This window comes from Solenopsis invicta, chromosome 6, assembly GCF_016802725.1.
Source record: "Solenopsis invicta isolate M01_SB chromosome 6, UNIL_Sinv_3.0, whole genome shotgun sequence".
Taxonomy (NCBI): domain Eukaryota; kingdom Metazoa; phylum Arthropoda; class Insecta; order Hymenoptera; family Formicidae; genus Solenopsis; species Solenopsis invicta.
Window position 1 is genome coordinate 4347955 of NC_052669.1, and position 23445 is coordinate 4371399.

At 36.3% G+C, this 23445-nt stretch overlaps 1 protein-coding gene and 2 long non-coding RNA genes across 6 annotated transcripts in view; 2 read left to right on the forward strand and 1 right to left on the reverse strand.

The window, feature by feature from the left end:
- Positions 1-23445, forward strand: part of LOC105193913 (SAM and SH3 domain-containing protein 1) — a 324915-nt gene that overhangs the window by 64271 nt on the left and 237199 nt on the right. The gene's annotated exons all lie outside the window — the stretch shown is intronic.
- Positions 1-23445, reverse strand: part of LOC120358136 — a 286272-nt gene that overhangs the window by 9301 nt on the left and 253526 nt on the right. The gene's annotated exons all lie outside the window — the stretch shown is intronic.
- Positions 2952-23445, forward strand: part of LOC120358137 — a 36214-nt gene continuing 15720 nt past the window's right edge. The window contains exon 1 of the long non-coding RNA XR_005575069.1: positions 2952-22784. This is a non-coding gene — a long non-coding RNA (uncharacterized LOC120358137). The remainder of the gene's footprint in view (positions 22785-23445) is intronic.

Below are 23445 nucleotides of genomic sequence, written 5' to 3' on the forward strand. Positions count from 1 at the left end.
TTATTATTTAATACAACAGCAGTTAACACAATCATAAAAGCGAATTTAATACAGTCACAGTAATCTGAGTAAGCATAATTTTTAGCAAATTTAATATAAAAAATATATAAATTTTAGCAAGTTATTCAGTATTTTTTTCGTTACCTTATGTGAGAAGTTAAAAAGATTATATTAAAATTTCACAACTTTAACAAGCAAACTGAGTTAATATCATCGTGATAAAACGAAAAATTTAATGCTCTTTAACAGCGCAGATAAGTTTTGTATTAATTATTAACGTTATTGATTTCTCTCTTTCTCTATTGATAGGATATTCAGTAAATATATTGGAACAAAAATTTAAATACATCTTCGCGAATAAATTGGTCCATAATATTTTTAGAAAAACATTAAACAGATGGAACGGTATTAAATATTTTTCTACCAATGTCCGGATTACCGTTTGCGGAAGCAATCCAGCTAGTTAATCGCGCAGCAATGTTTGCGCTTGCGGATCAAACATGGGATTTTGCGTACATCTAAAAATATATATGTGCGGCTTTCACACCGCCGCTTTGTAATATTTGCATGAACCACATGCAGTATTCGGACGCGATATATCTATCGCGTTGTACCTATGCAGTCGCGTGTATGTATGTACGTAGCGCGGTTACTACGAGCTGCAATGAGCTACGGTGCGACGGTATTTAATTCGTGCATAGTCATTCTCTCTCTCTCTCTCTCTCTCTCTCTCTCTCTCTCTCTCCCTCTCTCCCTCCCCCCTTCCGTATCTTTCGCGCATCTTGTTTCATTCAATTTTTTTCTCTTGTATGCGTAATAGCCTTTACACTCCTATATAATTGCGCTAGCAAGCCGATAGAGTCGGGGTACCCATAATCACAATGGCGCTGTCGCACAGAGCCAAAGACCAGACGAAGAACCTTTCATTAAGCAGGTCTTCTCTTTGACCTGGCCGTACCGGCCACGCAAGAAGAGTCCCGCGGCTCTATTCTCTTCTTTTTCCACAAAAGAAATTAAGGAGTTTATCCTCAGAACGGCTGTGCAGAAGCGAGGTCAGTCGCGTTGCGACAATACACTTAGGACTGAAAACCAGGAGCGTGACCGGCAACGGAAAGAACAACCGTGATCATTATATTTGATTGACAAAAAAAAAGAATAATTCCAATTTTCCAGTAAATGCTTCTCTTGTTGAGGATGCAACAAGCGAAGAATCGAAAATACAATTTGTATCATAAGGATTATAATGCGGATCAAATTAGGATGGATGAACAAAATGATTTTATTATTATATCTAATGATTATTTCTGGTTTTTAATCATTTTTTTTGCATTATTTAATATTTGACAAAGTAAAGAAATAACATATTTCTTATGGGGAATTTTGAAATATTTTATATGCCGTCGGTGTCTTTAAATCCTGTACACTTATATGTTTACAGTTCTCGTGCATATACCTATTACCCTAAATGCGCTTTGATATTCCATTCTTAAAGCTAGTGACGTATCCTAGATGACTTTTACGAACTCATGGGATATTGGTTCCTCGAGAAATAGCTACGTCACGAATATTCCCTTGGGACCTTCAGGTACATCTTTAAAATACGCATAGTCTCCACTGCGACGTTCCCGTTTCGAAACGCGAGTATTGCCTCGAGAATAAGGTACGACATATTTCACGTGCTTTCAAAAATAGAGTAACGTATATCTGAAGGAATGGAATCGTACACTTTCTTGGTTGATGGCGTAAAGAATTGAATAGCACAGTTTAACATTGAGTTAGTAATTTTTAAAAATATTATCAAGTTTTTCTTTGTACTATACAAAAGAGCTAAAAAAACTGCCGTTATTTTAAAGCGTATAAAGCGTTTAAATAAACGATAATTTGTAGTCGCACAAGTTTTTTTAAACTAAAAGCATAATTCTGCGCGCATCTAAATTAAATTAGGAAAGTATTACAGAACATTTGGATACAGATATCTGTATAAAAGATATGTCTACGGTTAATTTGTATCAATCAGTCCAGATTTTATTATTTTTCAAATTGTTCAATTATTTTTCAGAGATTGTGTACAATATATCTATTTAATTATTTTAATTTAAAGACGAGTTAAACTGTCAAATAGTGAGCAATAATGTTTATGTAAATTATAATTTGATTTCAAAATTATACAAATACGAACATGTTTTGCCGTAGTTTTCATTAGCTTTTGGAATCAATTAATAAATCACATTGTATGAATATTTAATAATAGGCGCGAAGATATAAATAATTTATATCAAAATCAATCTATAAAATTAAAATAAAAAAAGAACATGTTGAAATATTTCGTTAATGAGTAAATATAAATATTTAACATCAGGTGCGAAAATATAAATGACTTATATATTAAACGAAACCATAAAGATGTCTTGTCAAGTTGTTTTTGTTAATTAAATTATAAACTTTGTTCTTCATCCCGAGAGTTTATGTTTTGTTATTATGAGAGTGTTGTCTGATGGAGTTATTTTGTAGATCTTTGTGCATAAAAAGGTTCGGTGAAATCCGAGGGGGAATTCACAACCCAAAATTTTGTACACCAATGCCGATTTTTGGCATTGCTGTAAAACACTGCCGACATTTTTGTACACTGCCGACAATGCTTATTGTTAGTCAATGCCTACAATGCCGTCAATCCTATATTAAAATTAAGGCAATGCCATGCAATTATGAACACTACCGCGTGCCCATTATCATACGCCAATGCCTGCACAAGAATTCTAAAGCTTTCCCGAAGTATTCAAAAATTTTTGTGCTCAACCCCATGATCGAAAAACCGACTCTGAAGTGAGCTCACCACTCCCCAACCACTGACGACAATGCCGTCAATGTTATAGGTCACTGCTTACTTTTTTCGGCAGTCCACTGCCGAAATTTTGTACACCAATGCCGGCTGTGAATTTCCCCTCGGTGAAATCAATTCCATGGCCATGATATAAAGACTATTCTTTAATTAAAATGAAAATTAAAATTAAAGAGAATCATAATGAATGTTTGCGAGACGATTTCATTTTAATTAAATTAAATTGGATTACTACAGTCAAATGATTATTTTTTTCTTAAATATTGAGCAACGCTGTCACGTATCATTCTGTAAATCTACAGAAAATTTAACTAATGCCTCTATATTTTTAATTTAGCTCGATAAACTTGTTTCATAACTACATGAAATATAAAAGCATTCGCTCTCGCTCTGCTGCAAAATGTGGCTTGATGGCTCGCGATTCTGTCGAAAAAAAAAAAATAAATAAAAGAAAAGAAGAATAAAACTTTAAAAGGTTCTCTCTCTTTCGCTCTTTCTCTCACGTGCAGACCCTCTTCACGAATTGAAATATCACAAATGGATTAAAATATGTAGAATTAGCCAAGCGATATTGATTGATGCGAATTCTGCGGGAAACTCAAGTTTATATCTGTAAACTTTCGCATGAGCCGAGTTTTTATTTAAAGCGGAATTTTACGAGCAATCCATAATGGCGAGTTCCGCTCGTTTATCTAAATCCTCTCACGATGGATAGATGGTTCCCGGCCTTCACGGGCGACCGCCACGAATGACCACCACAAATGACCGCTGTGACTGGGTCGTGTGGATCAAGTTGGGGATAGATGGCCATGGGTGGTGAGGATCTACCAAGTTCACCATTTCCCTTAAAGGTACGAGATCTTCCTAAATGGCTCTCTGTATACAGGGGCACACCGACTATATCCCTTCCAGTATATATGATTGCCTATGTAATGCTTTCGTTCGTATATAACTGCCACAAGCGTGCATGTGCGTGTTATATATCCATGTAGTGACGCATCGGCACATCGGTGTGAGGACAACCGATTTCGCGAATCTGCGTTAATCCCCTCGCACAGTAACATTGTTATATAAAGGGATTCGGGCATTAGCCTTTTAGTAAACGTGCGTCATTTCTCAACAGATAGACGTTTCATTACACGCATACATGTACGCGATGTCTATTCGTTTGTACGCGAATCGCCAACGAGTCTGTTTTACCCTCTGCCCACGGAGGGGCGCGGGCGCGTCGCTGTAAAGTCAGCAGCGTACGCGAGTAAATTTATAAGCGAGCACACGTATGCACGTGACGTGCACATGCATGTGTGTATATGAATATAAGTATATACATATATATATTTGTACAAGCTGCGGTTTGTACGCGTTGCTTTCTCCATCTCACACACGCCAGGGGGTCACCTGCCTCTAGAGGCCAAGAGTCGCTTCGGGAGGGCCTGACTCTCTATTATGTATAATAGGGATACTTGAGTTCTCGGTGAGACCGTTGTTTGCCGTCTGCCTGTCTGGCGTTTCGGCCCGCGGAATGCCGCCGTTTATGTCCACCCGGGTGCGGTATGTTGCGTTTGGGTTGCCGTGCACGGATACGCCAACCGACCGTTTTATTGTGCACGCCGTTTGCTCTCTTCGTCATTCATGCTGTCACTGTCAGTGGACCAAGATGGTTGCACGTCACCTATCTACCGCGACGTGATCGAGGAGAGAACTTACCTCTTCGCCTTTTAACGCGAAAGCCTTTCGTTTCTCCCGAAAGGCGAAACTCGACTTGCCTGCAAGGCGATCCGATTCATTTTTTAGCGGAACAACCTGTAAAGACGCCGGAGCTTTTAGTACGCTTTTCTTTCTCGTCTTTCGTCAGACATTACCCTATTAGTTTTTAAGACTCTCACGAAACTTTTGGCTTACTCTTTGCACGTAGTGTAAACCGGGTTGAAGGGGGCGCGAAGATGTTTGTGTGCTTTCTACTTAATTGACAAGTATAGAAGCGCAATTTAAGCTAAGAGGATTATATAATTCTTGAAAGTAGCACACGTGTGTGCGTGTATGGATTTCCAATTTTACCGTCTTCCTTTTTAAGTTAAAAAGATAACATTAGCCACTGTGCTGATGTATCGAGAAATTTGCAGGAAATTTTTTCCTTTCTTGTTAAAATTTAGTAAAATATTCTTCTAATACTTAAAATTTAGTATCATCCGCTAAGTGGAATTTTTCGTCAAATCTTTTAAAATAATATAGCTCTCTTGCTAGTTAATTATTATTACTAAAGTTTAACCGTGCAAATGTTTTATTACAATTGTTTAGTCGAATGATTAGGTTTTTATCACATTTTTAAAATAGTATGTGCCTTAGAGAATGACACTTTTAGGTTATCAAATATCAATGATAATAACAATGAGCTTTTATGTACTAATAATACATATATATTCATCATTAACTACAATAAAATTGCATTTTTTTAATTTATCATTAGAATCACCTTTGGTCTAGCCATTATCGGAGATATTCACTGCAGCCAGCCTCGTACCGGGAATGTTAATAGCCCAATGTTCCATTTATTAGAGGAGCAATTTTCCGGTCGATCAACTTTTCCCGTCGCCACTGTCGATGCATTCGCCGCTTCGATAAAAGACGCATCGCCGCTTTTTCACGCGTATCGCAATTGACGACACGGTTATCAAATCAATTAGAGCGGAGCGCGTAACTCCTTTGTCCGAAACAGCTGATTCGTTTAGAACGAATTATTTCCTCTGGAATTTCAATCGTGCCCGCGCGAGCGTTTTATCCGAGCTTCAATGATTCACGATGGTGGTAGTTTCTTTCCCCCAATTGCAATGACGCGTCTCTCCCTCGAAATAGAATGATTCGCACCAGTGGCGAAGGCCCGTCGGACGTTTCGCAGAAATCAATAGTTCCGTAAAGGACGACAAACGCGAGAGGAATCGGTCCTTTTGCCTTCACATCTCTCCAGGTACTGGCAAAAGTTAGCTGAACAATTGCGGCGTGTGAATAGCGCTAAAATGTGGGAGACATTTGGTTTCCCAACGGATGGAGGGATATCGAGCGAGAGCGGTATCGGGCGGTACGTTGACAAATTTACAATCGTACGTGGAATCTCGAATTCCGGCATCCCATCGACTTTCGCTCGCCCACGTACGTACATCTGTTTCATAAAAGGAAATACTCACGTGTGCGTGTGTGTGTGTATGCGTGGAAAAAGCTTTGTGGTCGCGCTGGAATGCGAGACGCCGCGCGTCATACAACATAAAAGTGAAAGCTCTGAAACTCGATAATTAAAAGCGATGGCCTCCTCGTTCGGTCGTTTACGAACTCTAATAAAAAATGAACGCGTTTGCGCAATATATTAAATTCCCCCAGTATCAAGTTCCTCGTAGTGATTATACTTTACTCGTTTTAAGAGTGATTTTAAATACGTTGTTGCGTGTGTTATTATGAATATGTTATGCTTCTTTTTTCCGTACAAAGTTTGAGCAAACACGCAACATTTCATTCTATTATTGAAATTTCTCTCTAATTGTAAGTACACAACATCGTAATGTTCTATGAAAACTACGTTGTTGTTCAGAAATTTGTAATAAAACTGGTAGGGATTATATGTGGAACAATTTACAGTGCAAAATTCTTATGCCGTAGTAATGTTCTTCATTAGGTTTGTTTTTGCAATTTCAATAGTTTCAACAGTTTCAATAGTTTCTCAGCAAAACTTTGCATTTACTTCATTAAGAGATTAGTTTAGTTTCCCGTCTTCACTTTTTGAACCCTTTCAGTAAGATACAGTTAATGATGTTTAAACTTTTCTAATTGCCATCCGAACTTTATATTGAAGAAAAACTGGGAGAGTCTTTAATTAAACTTTCTAAAAGAAGACGAAATACCTTGAGTTAAGATTAGCGCATGAAAATTCGGTCAAGTAATTAACCATTCAGAAAAATCTGTGTCAGTGAATTAGTATTCCTAATTTGAATGCTACATCTTTCATCCATTATGAATTATCAATTGAAATCACACAGAGACCTTATCTGCATATTTAAATCCTATATTTTTCGATGTAGCTTTAGAGATGAATATGACTGATCGATCCTTACATTTAAAATCTATATTGTTTTACGTTTAATAATAATTAATAATTATTATATTCAAGTTAATATTGAAAATATGCAGCGAGAATAGTTTTTTCTTATATTTATAAAACGTTGCGCTTTTTAATAAATTTTTCTAAGAGCCTAGTGTTCACTAATGAAAGCATCAGCCGACCGAATTCATGCACTCGTTCGTATGTCGCACGGTAGTATAGCGTCCTGTCGGGCAGCTTTCAGAAAGCGACATCACAATGGCGACGACGTAGGCACGGACGTGTTCGCGTATCGTCGCTACAGGACCACCCCGCCTGCCCTATTCTCATTTCTTTCTGAACCCGACAGAAGGAGCCCATGGATACGGAACATGTGTTTCTCTCGGGTCGCCGGACATCTGAATACAATGTCGACGGGACATAAATTTTTTAACATAAATTAAAAGGCGGGCAAGGGATCGCGCCCACCTCTCTCTCACCATCCTCCTCGCCGTGCTCCAACGTGTACTCAAGAAATAATTGTCATCCGAGAAGACCCACCTATCTTTCTTTCTCTGTCCACGTCAGCACGTACCCTTCCTGTCTTCCTCGTTGCCTTCTTTTTAACGTGAATGAACGGTGTATTGTAAAGAGTGTTTTTTTTTATCTTCATCCAGTCTTCTCTTCTCTTATGACCCTTCGATTTTTTGCTTTTTTTTTTTATGTAACGGTCAAGTGTTCTTTGGTCATCGTCTTCAAGATGTGACTTTGCTTTAATTTATATTACGCCACTAATTAATGCTACCTGTTTCTAGCTCCTTGAGCAGGTAGATACGTTCGCTCGAGAGTGTCGTGCAGACATTTTCAGGTCACTGTTTTCGAGTGTGTTACACTTTGCTTCTTAAAATGACTTGCAGTTCGTAATGTTTATACAATCTGTGAATGTTATTAAAATTAAATAATTTATTAAAATTTATTACAAACTACTACTATTTTACAAATTAAATTTGAAAGATGCAAATAAATATATATATATAAAATAAAAAATAAATGTGTATTATTTATTACACACTCGAAAACAGTAACCCGAAAATGTCTGCACGACACTCTCGAGCGAACATATCTACCTGCTCGAGGAGCTAGAAGCATGTAGCATTAATTATTACAAAATTACATATATGTAGTCTAGAATTATATAAAATATATATATATTATATATAATTCTAGAATACATATATTATGTAATTTTAAATCGAGGACAAAATCAGGGGAGCTATATCGCGTGTTTTCATTGCGAACATCTGGCATTTGCACCTGTTGCCGTAATGCGATTCAAAACTAATCACACCATTAAACGCGATCGTTACATTAAAGTTGAAACACTGAACTGTTCTAATCATGCCACTGTTTTTTATCGTATATCAGCATTTTTTGAAAGTATGAATCTCTCGCTATACGTACGGACGTTTACTAAAAACTCGGCGAGATTGTAATCACAGAATGAATCGGTAAATACTGGCGAGTGTTCAAACAAATATACCTATCAAAAAATACAGACTACAACGGCGTATAAGCGATTTGATGCGCTTCGCACATCTATGGAATAAAATTCTTCGATGCAGTCTGCATTCGATGCATTTCGCGGATCGAGACATAAACGCACCAAGCGTGAAGTGCACGAACCCACTATTTCCCACGTTTTTCGACACATCGCGGAAATTCTCGTCGAAAAAATCGGATTTTTTTTCTCAGCACTTTTCGCTTCTGTTATTTGATTCACACCGCGCGATGTGGTCGTTTTCGGCTGTAGAAAAGGCGACGGGGGCCAAATCCGAGCGCGCGCGCGCGTGTGCACCATGCTTTATTACAATAACTTCCTCTGAAATGGGTATATATGGAGACTGGCAGGCGAGCTAAATCCACGAGGAAAAATTCTACGCCCCGTCATTTTGCCCCTCTCTTGGGAAATGTGTATTCGCGGCGCCAGTGTTATGCGAATCGAGTCGAGATAGCAAAACAGAATTTTTCTCCGTCCGCGGCGGAAGATTTTATGATATGTCTTAAGGCAAATAATTCGGCGTACAATCTTGCGTGCGTAAATGTAATGAGGATGAAAGTTGAGAGTATTGTCAACTTCTGTTATTGTTGTGTTTTCTACATTTACATAATAATAATTCTTAAAGTTTTCTTGAAATTAGAATAAAACACGAAAAAGCGTCTGCTTTTGGTGTACTGCCTTAATGAACGGTTGTTGGAAAATTTTGCATGTAAAAGCGTGTATATAAGAGACTTTCGTATTACGTACTAATAAAATCATTTTTTTGTATTAATTCTTAAATTTTAAAAATTAGTAGAAAGCTTGCTTTTTTTAATTATTTTGTCAAGATTTCTATTATTTTATAATTAGTCTTCAATTTTAATTTTGCTAACAAATAAAATTATTATTACAAACATTAAGAATAAAATAAACAACTCAATTTATATTATGCGATGTGGTTTGTCGCAAAAATTTTGAATTAAGTAATCAAGTATCGACTGCACGAAATATAAAAGTACACGATTGGAAAGTACAAATTCACATGGCGCGCTAGCTCGTCCGTTTATTCGGAAATCAAGCAAATAACCATTCCACGCGAATGGTTTCCGGTTCGTACCGGAGCATCGTTGAATCTCCGGTAAAATCTTTTAGCTGCTCATCGGGCATTTTGTGTTATTCCACACAAGAAAAACAACGAGAGCACGGATCTTGGCTGATCGCGAGGGGCGGCCGTTTTCCGCGATAGCAAGTCGCGCGTACGAACATGTTTTGTGAATGCAGGGTCCGTCGTCCGTGGGATTTCAATAACCGTTCCATAAATAGCTCGCGGGATTTCGCGGTCCCTCCGCTCGAAAACTCCACGTTCACCACGTTCCGCCTTCGTCTTCCTCGCCGGGTCCCTTCTCGCCGGGTGTTCCTCCCTCCTCGACGTCCCATTCTGGCAGGACGCCCATGTAAATGAAAACAAATACTTTCCCTGTGCGCGCCGCTTTTATTGCCTCCTTGATGCATGCCTTTATAAGCGGAACGAATGGTTATTACTCGGCCAACTAGGTCTATACATACACAGTGCGCATTTATACGGCGAATTCGCATGCCGCACGGCTTCATCATGATGCGCGATTTCGATGCCATGTCAAAGTGAATTGCGAGTTGGGAATATTTCATCACGATGAAATATGATTTTCACTACCTTTTAAAGATGCACTAATAACTCGAATGATTTGAATAAGAAATTTTATTATAAAAATGTTACATTTTTAATAATAGTTTTGCGATATTTCAAGACACATGAGAGAAGTCGATCAATTCGATGAAAAATAAAAAGTAGAACGAGAACAATGATAAAGTTGCAAACTAATCGCGTGTGTTCTAATAGTACAATTGGAACATCTTCAAAGAATGACATTGATCAATACAGCTTTTGAGAGACTCGTATAAAGGTGTGTGTGCTTAATACTTACGTCGCTATCCGATATTGATGTAATAGCAACGTAATCTTTTGGAACTGACACCAGGAAGAGGTAGGTCAAATTAATACTGAAGCACCGAATAAAATTTTATTGGAAAGTGCGCGGAGCAGCATGAGATATGGGTTATGGGTCTATGGATGCCCTCCGCAGGCTTTCCCCCAATTTTCCTGTAGTTTTATGTACTTCCCGGTACATTAGACTTAATAGCTTTCCTCAATCGAAATTTTCGAATTATAAGTAGGATTCCAGGGGTAGCCGGTGCGATATGAAGTTGCGAAATGCCTCTCTTTCTGCAATTATTTCCGTAGGCAACTGATTATACCGCTTTATGTTTTTGTTTTTGTTAAATTGCGATTATTATTAGTGCTCCGACATACTTGTTACGAAAATTTTTCTATTTATTCAAGAATACGTGTGTTTAGAAAACGTACAGCAAAGCTACTATATCACAGCTTTTTACTTCACGTAGGCAAATAATAATTTTAAGAGAACGAGCAAATAGTTCTTCAAGTATATTTCTTCTTCTCCGTAACGGATCTAGGCTAACGCCGGTCGTTTTGAATCGTTCGAGCTGAACTGTATCCGCGAGTACTCGCATAAACAGAGGATGCCCGAAAGAACTAAAGCACAGAAGAAACACGTCCGACATTTGTATGCCGCGGCTGGCGAACATATTTAGTGCATTGTCCTATTTCGCAAAGCCTCCTCTCTCGTAAAGTAATGTAATACGGACGCTTGTCGAGAGGCATGCTGCCCAGGTTGAATAAGGTTGGGAAGGGGGTGAGTTACGGCAGTGTACATTATATCCCCGGCGGTTGTGCGAGCAGGTTTGAAGACACCTTGGGGCATCTTAGACCGTAAAATTATGCGCTTTCGCTAGTCTCATTGCTGCATCATAGTCGCGGTTAAGAAATAAGGCTAAGCTGCCGTCAAGTTTGCCATTTAATTGCGTCACATATGAGTATCATGAATTTATGGAACGCGTATTAACATATTTCTAGTATTAATGTGAAACATATTATCTAATATATTTCAGATAAATGACTTATAGAAATGATAAAATGAGATATTTCAGTCCAAATGACTCTTCATATTTTAATTGTCATATTACGTGCACAACTTTGAAGCTATTAAATGATTAATTATTAATTTATTACTCAAATTATTAAATTATTGAAACGCTCATTTTGCATTTACCGGATTTAATTGCATAAAAAAGAGAGAAGAAGATAAACGAGAACACTTACGGAACATGTAAAAACCAATTATGATCATGAAATTGCACGTAGTATGTATGTTTATTATCTGATTAGTAAACATGTATATAAAAATATAGGAATACATAAATTTATGAAAAATAATAGAGCATCCTATTATTTTTTTAAAATAATGGACGTCTTATTATTTTTTATAAATATTCCATGATGGTAATTTAATATGCACATAAGAAAGAAAACCACAATTTGGAATTTTTCAGTAAATTTCTGCCAGGCGTTCCTCTTTTGTTTCACACGTTCATAGTCACAGGCTTTTGTTTTATGGATCAACCGCAGATGTTTTTACTCTAAAAAATCAAATAAAAAAATAGTGACGTTTAATGCTTTTGTCTTTGATAAATTTTTATTTGACAAAGTGCAGATATCTGCACCAAGAGTGTCGGATTATTTTTCTCTATGTATCAGCTAGAAAATTCTCTTTCTATGATTTATGTTTTTATTTTGATGCGACATTTAATTAACAATAATAAAAAAATACTTTTTAATTAAATTGGTACGTGGCCTATACTTTCTTTCAATTTTTATTAGTTATGTTGATCAGTAATTTAATTTATAAACATTTATATTAAATTATTATAAAAATTGATAAAAATTTATACAATAGCACTTATCATCACGAAAGAATAGATTGAATAATTCAGTGAAGCTATAGTTTGTTGCATAAATGGAACGTTTATAACTAAAGAAATTTGACAGTTTAACGAAGAAATTGTGTCTGAAAACAGTGAATTATTAGAGCAATTAATTCTTTGCTGTAATAAAAATTGCTAACATAGTAAGTGTTCTTTATTATAATACAACAGCAAAAATATTCGCCACTTAGTATGTTTTATTAAAAATTTTAATTTATCGTGTATCTTTGTTAAATTACACGTAAATTCTAAGCGTGTAAAAAGTACAAAAATTATACGCATAAAAATGTGTAAAAAGTGACCACATTTTTTATACATTTAAGCATGTAAAAATTACACACACAAACGAGTAAAAATTACACATTTAAGCGTGTAAAAAATACACATTTGAATTTTGAGTGTAATCACTGTTTGCACATTTATATGCGTATAATTTTTGTATTTTTTATACGCTTACATGTGTAATTTAATGTTGATACATTAAGCGTATAAAAAGTAAAAAAATTACATGTATAAACTTAATACGCAAAAAATGCAAATGCCTATAAAAATGACATGGTTTACACACTTGAATTTGCAGTGTACATATAAACAATTCTTATATACCTATTTATAATATTCCTGAAAATGTGATACATAATGAAGACTATATTCTACTTTATAAAGATTTAAAAAATTCCTTACGTATCATAAATTCAATTAATATCGTTGCAAAATATATTTTGATATATATTTTTTTGCTTCAAAGAAATTTAACGAACTTTTTTTAGATTCCTTATGCCGGAATATTTAGTAGAGTCCGTTGCTTCAAAGTGTGCTATTAAGTATAAATATTTTCTTTTATTGCTGTATCTTTCCGTTTAGATTTTTTTTTTCTTGGATATGCGACAGAAACTCTTTGATCCGCGATGTGCGCTTGCATATAAAAATTGATGTAAGTCAATTGATGTAAGCCAACTTCAAAACGATAATGAAGTTTTCGATGTAAGTGCATTTCACACAAAAATGTTAAATGCTAAATCGAAGTACCTACAAGTATCTCGTTAAAACATCATCGCTTAAAACATTAATATCGCGCACAAAATGGAACAGAGCAATTTCATAATTTTTGGAAATAAATTTTTGATATATTTTTATCATAAAAAACATAATCGTTATAATATACAATAATGTTTCTGCACAATAAAAGTATATTTGTTTTATATTTGAGAGGCAAAACATTTGCGAGATCTTTGCGCAATATGCTTGTATAGAGCATATCACGCGGACTGTTATAAAATTCAAGAATTTCGTAAACATATATGAAGGTAATTCCCTTTGCGAAATACTGCGCGGAAGTCTAGCAAGCTTCCGCAGAAACTAAGCGTTCTACGGGATATAGTTTGAAAGACGTTAAAATTATCATCCGACGTAACAGAGAGTATGCAACACATTTAAATATATGTATTAAAAATTTACTTTTTGTCACATGATATCAAAATATTATTGAATCATGAATGTTCTATCGTCAATAACTATTCAAATTTATCATTTTTAATTATCAATACGTAAAATATAATATATTAATGATCCAATATGTATTTAGATTTAATATGGAATAACGTAGAAATAAATTTTTTTGTTTTTTTAAATTAAAGTTGACACTTAAGGTTGCTAACTAAAAAGTGAGATATTAAAATATGTATAAATTTATTTTTAAAAGATAGAAAGTCGAAAGATTACATACATTTGCCGTACATTTAATTATCAATAGCACTCAAATGTAATTTATAAATTCATTTATATACAATTGCATATTATTACATTTAAAAATATTTATTTTTGTCAGTAGAATATGTTTATCAGTACTTATTAACTTTGCTCTTCGGTATTAAAGTTATAATGCTATTATAATATTATTCTTTTTTTTTATTATGAAGGTATTCATTTTCGTTTATTAAGAGCTAATTATTTGGCAATACACGATAATGTGTTTTGTTACGATCTCGCTGCTACTTACGTGAGATGCATAATTTACGCAGGATGATAATCCGCGGAGTTATCTGTTTGACGTCCTCGTTGTAAACCTTCGTCTGGCTACAGACTACCTCCAATCAAATATACGTTAAGTGCAATGTCCTTTGCGAGTGAGTCATGAATATTAATTATGCCTTGCGAGATTGATGTGTGACCGATAAGGCTTCGGCCATTAGAGAGGCAGAATGACGACAGATTCACGCGCATATATACTGACGAGTCATAAAATATGAAATTGTCTGTCGGGACTGACTTTTATTTCACGTTTACGGTTATTTTCCTGAAAAACGACAGCTATAAAATCTCTCTTCTTCTTTGACGAGTGAGAAGGCGACAATTAGACAAAAACTCGATAAACCAGACACGAATTTCTCATGAGCCTCATGGATATCGAATTTTGCTCTTGTTTTAATTCGTCTTCATCATTTATTTGTATAGATGTTAATTTATAAGAACAATTATTTTGTATATTAAATTTATCTACGATATTCTTTATGTTAAATCTTATTATATAGTAAGTTATACGTTAACATTACTATTTGCTTTAATATCAGTGTGATACATTTACTCTCTGAGCTCTTGAAGACTGAAATTTAATATTACGGAGCCGTATACTTTATGTTTACTTCTTGTTAGTAAATGACTGGAACAGGAATATCCGTTAATCTCGGAGACTTTTATCGCTGTATATAACTCGCTACTTCGTTAATTCTATATTTTTCTAAAAGTAGAGTTATTAAAAGATGCAAATAAAAAATAAAACAGTTATACGTGCTTACGTAAATATTTAAGAAATGTACATTCGACTGTTTTTATTGAAATTTGCTTCAAAATTTTTCGTGTAAAGACAGAATATAAAAAAAAAGTTTTACCATTACACGAATCGGTGTTCCACTGATATTTTTCTATTGTTACTTTAAAACCTTTGTCGCTATACATGTCGTTCTGCATGAGAACGTACGAATTAGTTGATTAAATAAACCATAGAAAATAGAGAAAAATTCAATTTGACTTACGTACTGTCGGTGCCCTGACGCGTTTGCCCTTCCCGCATCTTGTTCTCTATCCTCTTTTTTTTTTGCTATTTTTCTCGAACCCGTTTTTAATATTGCTCCACCCTTCGTTTATACATATGTATGAAGAGATTTTAATGTTCTTCCGACGTGCGGGCTGCCGACGCGGCACACCAACATTATTGCACCTAACACTCTTCGGTCTGATGCACGTGGTGCACGGTTGTCCTCCCCCCCTCCCCTCTCTTTCTCTCAGGTTCCACAAGTACTATATATCCTCCCATACTTGACTACCGGTCCCCTCGATCTTATTATACTGTAGTAGCATAGATTGAAAACTGATCTCCTGACGGAACCGACGACGAAACTGCTACTTTCTGAATAATTAATGAAAAATTATTTATTTGGTATTCAAAGAAGCACTGGAACGTACAACGTACGTAAAGGGATAGGAAAGGCAATTAGAAGCAATAATATTCTAACAAATATGAATATATTTTTTTATAATAATTAACCGAAGTAAATTTTTATATCATGTTATATATAATACGCACTACGTTATATAATATTGCATTTAATAATGCAGTTTCGTGAATTTGTTATAACTTTGTAAATTTACGTACGCACAGAGAGCAAATTTTTTATTTTTTTATTTTATGCGTGCCGAATATTTGACAATAGAAACTTCCGGGTGAAACAATTATTGATTTGATTAATATAAAAATTTCTGATAAATTAAATTTATTGCTCTTTTGTTTTTAATAATTTCTTCTGCACTACTTCCGTTAATTTTTCATAACGGTAACAACGAATAATAGAAACTAACAAAATGAAAATGATATATTTACTGCGTTGTTAGCCTTAATGCAATGGCAACTACAGCTGGATCGTAACTTAATCTATCCCTACATGCATTGGCTCGTTAAAGTGTAATCTATTGCGAAGGTACGTGAGAGAGAAGTAGGAAAATGCATTCCCCAGATGAAGTTTCGACTGTGGCAGTGCGGTATATGCGCATAAGCTGACGGTAACGGTGGCGAATAGGCGCGCGGTAAAGGTACTGCGGATTTATAGGACGGTTAAGCGATGTCACGCGGCGCGTGATTTATGCAGCGGCGTAAGTCGTCGGGTATTATGTAATTAGCGGTAAATCTGGTAATGCGCGGCGCGGCAGCAGCCGAGTGCCGCGGTCGCTCCAATTCCTGAGCCACGAACCAATCGCGTTAATGCCGTATGCGGTACTGCCGTGCGCTGCATCCGCGCTGCACTTTCGTACCACGGTTCGCCCACTGAAGATATTTAAGTGGTTAACCAGCTAACTGGTCCGATCCCAAGCCACTCGCGTGCACGCCGCCAATTTCGACCAACCGACGAATCGACGGTCTCGAGCCATCGTCGAATAAATTATTTATCCCATTTAGCTTCTAATCGACGATGAAGAATCACAAATTCATACTATGATATTCTCTACAGACATGGCTCACCATCTTCTCGCGTATGCTCCTCGAATCCTTTACTTTCTTGAGCTTATTCGCCAGTGTTGTACACACGTACACTCTTCTCTCTCTCTCTCTCTCTCTCTCTCTCTCTCTCTCTCTCGCTTTTACGACCATGCGTCGGCATTCTCTTGTACGTTTCATTCAGTTTTCTCGCGCGTCGACGATTTATTGGATTCTCATTGGCCGAGCATGCCTCCGCAAGAGCGCCGTCTAAATTCGAATCGTTTCTGACGAACGAGTGGGCGCCAGGATTAATTGCTTTCATGAACAGGTGGATGTGGTTGCCGTCGAAGCTACCTCAAATTCGACCGTTCCCCCCCCTCCCCTTCTCTCTCTTTCTCTCTCAACGCGAGTGTTGCGCGTCGCATCGCCTTCTCAGCTCGTTTCGATGGGATTGTCGACACGTTTATTGGTCAAGTCGCGACAGCCGGGATTGTATCGTGGGAAAAAACCAATCACCGTGATGCGCCGGAAAAACGCATCTGCAGCAAAACTGCGTGCTATACAATTGAAAAACGACAGGTGATTTGTTGCGCTCGATAGCCCGGTGGATAACTTTTTTCTGTTATGATGTAACAGACGGATAATCTTCTTTTATAGTAATACAATATCGCCAACATCCGCTATGCAACTTTTTTAGCTATTTATATAAATATTAAATAAAGTTTTTATATTTCTCATGCATGTTCTTTTGTTATTCGGCAAATTAAATGGAAGAAGGACCGCACGGTCATAGCAAGATCTTGCTGAAATAATATTCCATATTTTTACATTACATACAGTTTCCAATTGATTCAAGCTGCGGTCTTTTTTGTTATTGTTTTTAACATACGTTTAGTCTCTCGATGATATCTAGATTTTTCATTTGTATGTGTATCTCCGTGAGAGAAAAATATTCTACATTTTAAATTGGACTTAAATATTTATTAATATTTATTTGTGAACGAGATATTTCGGCAATTTCCTCGACATTATACAAATTATGTGTGTTACAGTTTATCTTACATTAGTCGCTATTTAAATTCTATCAAACGTTTAGCGCTACACTTAGCGAATCCCTCTCTATTATTCTCTTGCCCTCAGTAAGTAACTTAGTTTATTGCAGTCCCCATTACATCATTTCCGTATGTGTTAACGCGATGTGCCGCACAATGGATGCTCTTCTCAAGCGCCGCTACAACGTTTCATGCACAAAGGATCCTTCGACTCTTTTCCTCTCTCAAGTAGTAGCTCACTGTGTTCTTATGCAGCACCAGAAATTACAAAGGATAGCTGATGAACTTGGATACAGTCTACCGTCCTCCTTCAGAGACGAAGACGCTTTCTCCTTGCGCAGCAGAACGCACAGACGTGCGTCATCCCTTATCTCTCCTCTTAATGACATAGAACTTAATTGGTGCAGCACTCAACACTCTCGAATTTATAGAGATCCCCGTTGGTGTCGTCATTAATATGATGCATTACCCGCTCCGTCCCGCCTCAGACTTCTCCACTTCAACTCGGCGCAACTCCACTTCATTCTACTTCATGTCGCTCCGTATATATGGGGTGTCCTACTAGGATTACCATCTTTAATTCTCGAATTATTTTATTGAGATAAAATCTTTTTTTTTTAACAAAATTTTATGTTTAACAAAAATCTTGTAACTTTTACAAAGTTAACTGTCCAAAATAATGTTTTAATTACATTTTTGGGATAACCAAACTCTTTATCAAATTTATTTCAAATTTAATCTTCAAGTTTAATTTGATTTAAATTTTTGATAATAAAACTAAAAAAATATTAAGATTTATAATTTTAAAGTTATACAAAAATTAATATAATATAATCAATTTTTTATTTAGAACGGATTCTAAATTTGTTCAAGCAATCAGTAAAATCTGTAAATTGTCATAAAATGTGATAATTTTGGAACACCAAGTGTATTCGTTAGTCCCTCTTGACCCTCGTTTGCAATGAGAACACGATCTCTCCGGAAGGTTGTCTCACTACCAATCGTGTCACCCTGTTCGTTCCCTGTCAAAAGGCTTATTTCTTGAGATTGGCAAACACAATTGAATATGACAATTCAAATCACGCTTGATTATTCAATAAAATACAGCTAATATTACTAATTACCATATTTATCATATTATGCTGTACTGATAAGAATATTTTCAAAATTATCTATGGTTCTGGATAGCGTAAAAAAATATATATACAACAGAAGTACTCGACGTAAAATTACACATTATGTCTTAATAGCAAAATCTCATTTACAGTTTATCTATAAAATAAAGAAAAACGAAAAGTCAGTTGAGATAAGTCGCAAGGAAATGAGATCGGTGTGTGAATTAAGTTTTTCGACTCTCTTGTCGTAATTCCTAAACTTTTAAATCTACGCCTCGATAAATTCTAGGAACTTTAGTAAGGATGTACTGTCGCGAGAACGGTGCTGGAAAAAGTCGAAACTTTCGTACGCTTGGGAATTATGAGGAATTAAGAATTTGGACTTAAGAATTTAGGTGCTAACCTACTTACGCTCAATTGAAGATTTCAAGAAAAGAACCTTTAAAATGCGATAAGCACACTAACTTAAGAGTTTTTGCTTTATACTGCGATAATTGTGTTTGATGGATAAGATAATTGTGTTATACAAGTAATATACAGAGTGGTCGTTAACTTTAAAAGATTTTAAGGGATGATTCCTCTCACTATAATCCAAAACTTCATACGACCACATGTCCGAAATGGCTTATTAGTTTTAAAGATACAAGGTGTCGAAGTTGAAGAAAAAAATTTGTTTTTTTATAAAAAGTTAAATAACCACTTAGGTTATTTCAACTTGCTGAAACTTTGTATACTTGTGTTTGAGGAACATGAAAATAACTCGAATTTTTGAAATTTTTAGAAAAAACGAAATTTTTTGTTCAACTTTGACACCCTGTATCTTTGAAACTAAACTATTTCAGACATACGATCATATGAAGTTTTCATTTTGAATTAGTGTATGAGAAATTACCTCTTAAAATCTTTTAGAGTATGTAAGAGTCATGTACAGCATATCATCTTTATTTGAAGATGTGAGAAAGATATTTTACGCGAACTTACTTTTAGATGTTAATCTACTTACGTGCAATTTAGAATTTAAAAAAAGTACATTTAAATTGTAAACCTAGAACATTTGCGTTTTACGATAATCGTATTTGCCGAATAACTGCGTTTTATAAGCAATATATATATATATATAACATATACATACTATAACACTCCAAGTGTCTAAAAACAAAAAAAAAAAGATTTTGTGCCAACTTACTTAATTTTCTCTAAATTACGTTATCAATTTATATTATTCAATTTATATTTCTCATGCCAGAGCGAAATGTTTGATGAACATTTCGTATCTTCGAAACTCGTGTTTAGGCTAAATAGGTCGTTTAATAGCAATTCGCTTTTGTCAGTAATACACATTAATATCGACCGTTATTTGAGCTCATTCACACTCGTAATTGCATCATCGTTTAAATCCGTTCTCTATCGATTTGGTAAAAGCCGTCCAGATATGAACCGTAGCCAGATTTGCGGTTTACCACGAAGACCGCAGTTCCATCACGATTTTTACGGTGACAATGACAACACTTCGCGGTGTTTAATTATCCTTTAAAGCAAACCGCCGCAATTTGCGAATGTACGGCCGTTATTTGACATGTTACATATATTCCTTGTATCCCATTTTACTATAAATAACAACGGATTCTGGTATATGTTACTATTAATTTTTTTAAGCTTATCTACAATTTCGAATTTTGACGAAAATTATTATCGATAATCGATTTCTAAGATTTTGCGTCACATTCCGTCTTAGAATCTACCCTCTTAACGTCAGTGAACCCTATTCCTGTCAGGACGAACTCACTGTTAGTATGTGAGATGAATTTATACGATGAGTGTCTATTCGACTTCCTTGTCCTTTCCTATATATATTCTCTGACTCTCTCTTTCTCTCTCCTTTCCCTTTCCTCCTTCTGCTTCTGCTCCTTGGTAACTTGAAGGATCGACCTGTCTTCCGGAATTTCTCCTTCGCCCCGACAGCAATGCTTGTTTGTCTGCTTGTCACGAGAAATGGACAGACCATGTCGGTAGCTACTCGACGCGACTATGGAATTCGTACTGATGCTTAATTTTAGACGATGGAGCGGCTTTACACAGTGGACTCTCTCTCTCTCTCTCTCTCTCTCTCTCTCTCTCTCTCTCTCTCTCTCCTCAGTACATTTGGTCGCCCGAAAGCGGCCGCAAGCTTTACAAAATGTAGATGCGTGCGAGTCACGTGCGACGGATGTTGCTTTATGACATACATTATTCTGCGAGGAGTGAATTAAACAGTGTGTACTACAAGACACTTTCTACTCCCCAAACGAGTCGCTCGGCAAATTGTCTCGACTTTCTAAATGCACTGCATATCCTGTAAATTGTTGTAACACGTTACGACAGGAGAGGATCCAAAATTTAATTCGGTTATATTTTAGCTTCGTACAGTATATATGTGCAATGAGAGATATACATATAACTCTTACAAGAAAAGGGGAAATTCTATTGTCCTTGTAAGAATATTAATTTATTAATCACTGTATGAATCACATTGTTTCTGTGAACGTTGATAGAATATAACAACGTAAAAATATGCATTAGAACGAATATTGGAACGAAACATGTTACTCCAATAAATGTTACATAGTCACTGGTATATAAAAAAAAAACATAATCTTTTCTAAAAACATATGGAAACCGCGAGAAACGGTCTGCCAGCGTGATATAGGAACTGTTTCGCAGATAGAATCCGGAAGAAAGTTTCCAAACGCGTTTAAATGAGTCTCGAATGTGAACGGCACCCTTTTCGGCAGAAAGTTACGCGTGCTCTAGAGCCAGCGTGTGCACGCTCGGTTGGATATCAGATCGAAAGTTCGTGTCTCTCCTATTTTCCGCGAGAATTTTCGGCGTAGCGCCCGCCCGCGAAATCCTAGGAGATTTCGAAGGCGGGGTTACGGAGCTTGAGCTACCTCGAGCGGAAAATTCGACACGGTTGCTCGATCAAGCGAGTCGGCCGTAGACGATTAGGGGAAGCTCCCAGAGGCGAACTCTAAGGGCAATCAAGCTCTCCGCGATATGCCCTCTATTATGCGTTCCAATCCGCGTTGCGGCCCGTTTAAACAGGATTTTCCTGAAAATGATCCTTGGAAATGCTCGGCATTAACGCCGGATTTATAGGTCAATGAGCGTTGAATGCGGAAGTGATATTCTAACGCGAAGACGCTATTAGATCGCTGTACAATTTAGTTATGATGAATTACCATTTGACTAGACTGCAGTCACAAGTCGACAAGTTTGTCTTTACACATAAATTGGTGAAGATGACGGTTTTGCTACAATTAATCAATATTTTTTTAAATATTTCGTATTGTAAATATTTTGTCATCTAGTGAGTCTTAACAGAAGCATATCGTTAACGTTTTTGTTTTCTGTCATTTTTTTTAAGTTTCCTCTTTCTTACGAGTTTTGGTGTAAGTGCGCGAAGGCATTTGGTTTTGTTATGTCGGAACATAAATTAAGTTTGCACATGACGTAATCTTCTTTCAGCATAAAACTTTGCAAAAGATCTGCACTTTGCTTGCCTTCCGTTTCCAATCTTTCTCGAGACATTTCTATTTTTATTAAGAAAAACCGCGTTTCTCGCTCGTCCAACGATAACAACACACAGATTAACATTCTTTTTAGTTTCTCGTGACTTGATGACACAGTTGAAGAAAGTACGGACGTAACTTCGCGCGAAAGTTTTCTCGCGACGATCGCGCTGTCTCCGATGCAGCGCAAAGAGAACAAATTATCCCGCGGACGCACGTTGACAGGTCTGCAGCCAGGAACTCTCCGGGAGATAACGGAGCGAGAATCAACGAAGTAAGAAATGACCGTGCCAAGTCGCTCGACTCGACATTGCGGTCGAGAGAATTAGGCGAGTTTATTACTAGGAACTTGCCGCGAGATAGTGAGAGCGGGTTTCGTTATCGCGGATTTGTGCAACGAGGTGACACACGTTTCGCCCAGTTTCATTCGTTTCTTCTCATTCACTGTTTCATTTTCATCCGGTTTGCCATAGAATATTGCCAATTTTAGAAAACATAATCTTTCGTGACAATATATAATGTACAATAAATATATAATAGATTGTGATAATGTAATACCTGTCTTTGCACTAGATTTTTACACAATTGCCTCTTTATTAATGTGTACAACTTTTATATAAATTCATATTGTTAATAAGTTAAGAAACTATAACTTAACTAAAACGAACGTTCTATTATTATGTCACAATATGGCTCGCGATGTTGGATCACTTTCCCTCAATGTCTCTTTAACACAGAAAGAAGGAAAATGATCACAGCGATGCGAAGAATGCGAAGAAAAAGGGCGAACAACGGAATAAAAGAGGTAGATAGATAGAGAGTAACAGCCACGTATAACATTACGAGCAGGAGTCGTAAAACTATTCAAGACTCATTGTCATCGCGGCGACGCGACATCTCCGAACTCCGAAGCTACTCTTGTTCACGACCGACGG